This window comes from Ixodes scapularis, unplaced genomic scaffold (assembly GCF_016920785.2).
Source record: "Ixodes scapularis isolate PalLabHiFi unplaced genomic scaffold, ASM1692078v2 PGA_scaffold12__126_contigs__length_90152505, whole genome shotgun sequence".
Lineage (NCBI taxonomy): Eukaryota > Metazoa > Arthropoda > Arachnida > Ixodida > Ixodidae > Ixodes > Ixodes scapularis.
In genome coordinates, this window is record NW_024609838.1 from 34808742 (window position 1) to 34811807 (window position 3066).

Sequence of the window (3066 nt, forward strand, 5' to 3'; positions counted from 1 at the left end):
GTCTTCTCCAACTGAATTTTGAACCTGAAGATGCCTGCAAGAGCTGCCTGCGGGAAAAGAAATGCTTTGTTGTGCACTATTTTAAAGTGAAATTCAGACACTAATTCTAGATTATTAGTCAGTGAGAGGCTAAGAACATAGGACAAGGGAAAGGAGGAAGAAAGCTGGCGGAATGCTGAAAAGGAGACAAGAAAACCTCTCCCCTCCAGCATTCTGTCGGCTTTCTCCTCTGCGTATTTCTTTGCGCTATGTTCTTAGCCTGTAACTATGAGCATGATCGTGCCATTCATTATTGCAAACAAAGGTAACTGTTCAAGAAATACTTTATTGCAGAGCAAATGTTATACATGACTTTTTTCAATGTCTGCACCAGACGTGCAGTCCGGCTTCGCATCTTGGCCAGCACTAGTCAATAGTCAGCGGGATCTGCAGAAAAAATCAATTCCATAAGCATTAATAATAAAAACAGGTAATATGAGAAACTTACCATCGTGTCTAACATCTGCGGCCTTTGACTGCAGCTTTTTCAGTTTCTCTCCAGCGTGGCGCAGGCATACTTTGATGATGGTCTCCACGTCAGCTTTGTTTGCGCACTCAACATTTGATTTCACTGCTCGTAAAAGATTGATTTCTGATGACGGTCACAGCAGAAAGCTAAGATGGTCTAGAAAAAAATCACAATTAATGTTCGTGCGAGGAAGATACCTTTGCTACCGAGTCTACTTTCACACAGTTGAAAAGCTCGAAGCATTCGTTTACGCGCCGGCATCTTTCCCGTCGAAATTGCCGTTCATTGCTTTCCGCTATTTAGAAGAATTCATTTAAAACACACTAACCTTTGTCTCCTGCCTTGCATTGCTGCCATCATCAATATGGATGGAACAGCGCGGATATACAGACTCGCAGCGCTGACTAACAACTCAGTGATATATAATTTCTTCTTCCTCAAATCGTCATCATCTTCTCCTTCGCCGTTAATGAGAACATTTTAAACTTTTAAACACAAGAAACCAAATAGCCAATAAACATTAATAAGTAAATAATAAATAAAAAATGACAGGCTAAATGTAAATAAAACGAAGAAAATTAAAAAAAATAAAGTTAAAAAATATTTTTAGAAAATAAATTACAATTAAAAAATGAAACTTAAAAAATTATTTCTTTTAATTTTTTAAGTTATATTTCTTTTTAGTTGTCATTTATTTATTTATCTATTATTTATTTATTAATGTTTATTGGCTATTTGGTTTCTGGTGTTTAAAAATTGGCTTGGCTTAGCTTGCTTGAGTCTCTCGGATGGGTGGATAATTGCCATAACGGTACACCTTGTAGTAGGCGGTAGCTTGCGCCACCTAGATTGAATGTTGCCAATGGAACTGAATTTCGAAATACTGCGCAAATACAAAACTAATAATAAGTGTAGTGCGTCCGTGTTTTATTAAATAATTGTTTGATCAAAACTATAGTTAAAAGATGTCCTAAACTTACGCAACTACATGTAATAATTTGTATGTGAAATTTAGTTGAGCAGTGAACGTGAACTGTGTATACTACCGCTATTTCATTCATTTATTTGTTTAAAAACGCAATCAAATCGAGGACGTATATATTATAACTTTGTATACTTCGTCCTCAATAAGTCCTCGAAAGGACGTTTCTAGAATGATCCAGCGACTGACGTTCCCAGGATGTCCTGAGGACGTCTTGAAAACCTTGAGGATGTTTGTACCTTTCGAGGACGTCCTGAGGATGTCTGGTGTTGTCTGGGAAGCGTCTCTAAATTCTTCGATTTCATGCCAGTCAATAACATCTGCGCACCAAGAATCAATCTTCGCAGGAACATTGGGAATGAAGCGTCAAACGCTCATAAAGGCCGACAGTTCTCATGATCTGTCGCATGCCGCATGCTTGGCTATCTAAAACGTAATTTTTTCCAGACTCCTTCGACTTTGAAACTCTTTTTCTATAAAACACTAGTCCGGCCAAAACTTGAGTACGCTTCTGCTGTTTGGGATCCTAACACTGAGAGCCTCGTCGGCGCCTTGGAGGCTGTCCAGAATAGATCTGTGCGTTTCATTCTTTCTAATTACCATCGTACATCAAGCGTAACCTCTATGAAAAAATGCCTTTCCTTGCCAGCTCTTTCTTTACGCCGAAAGTTGTATCGATTAAGTTTATTTCAGAAAATATTTTTTCACAACCCTATACTTAAGACTAAACTCCTACTGGAGCCATCCTACATATCATCACGCAATGATCACATACATAAAGTCGAAATTCCACAGTGCCACACTAATACCTACTACAGATCATTCATACCTCGTACGTCTGCTGACTGGAATCACCTTTCCACATCCATCGCCACAATTGTTAATCCTGTTGATTTAAAAAAAGCTGTATCAATACTACTAGAAGTTGATTGTGATTTGAGAGTTCCATTAACTTGTACGTAATAATCCCACCCCCTCTGTAATGCCTTCGGGCCCTGAGGGTACCAATAAATGAAATGAAATGAAAATCTGTGATATAAAACTCACGTTGAAGTCAACACGTTTACTGATAGTATTCTAGGGGCCGTTCGAAGGTGACAGCAGATAGCTCTCAGCATAAATAAGGAACGACCACCAAGACCTCTTCCCTATTCAAATCTAAAGAAAAAAAAAACAATTAAGAAATATTTGATTTCTCTTAATTCAACGGATGAAGTCGATATTGCCAAATTGTATTCCTGTGGAATTCTTCAAATTTACAGTAAACATTGAAGTTTTTTCATTATATATATTACATGGCGAAAATAATCCATGGAAAAGGCGAACAATTAAGGGGGACAAATGACAAACACAAATCTCCAAACACAGCTAGGTGCTGGTGCGCGACCGAAACAATCCGCCTGGTCGTAGTATCGAACCAGGCACCTCACCATTTCTAGGGGAGCGCTTTGCCAACTGAGCTAACCAACTGGAGTTAGACGTGAGTAGTGCAAAAAGGTTTTCGTCATTCTTATTCTACGGTGACAGCGCAGAGAAACAATCACATACCAGATACTCAGGAAGACAAGCACACGCG

The 3066-nt window shown here is 38.7% G+C and overlaps 1 long non-coding RNA gene across 2 annotated transcripts; it reads right to left on the reverse strand.

The window, feature by feature from the left end:
• Nucleotides 1–386: 386 nt before the first annotated feature.
• On the reverse strand, nt 387–3066 carry LOC121835269. 2 transcript variants are annotated; one of them, XR_006077515.1, is made up of 4 exons: nt 2320–3066; nt 1730–1810; nt 488–664; nt 387–426 (listed from the first exon to the last, which is right to left on the reverse strand). It is a non-coding gene; the product is annotated as an uncharacterized LOC121835269 (long non-coding RNA). The 2 variants fall into 2 exon arrangements; XR_006077514.1 differs by lacking the exon at nt 1730–1810.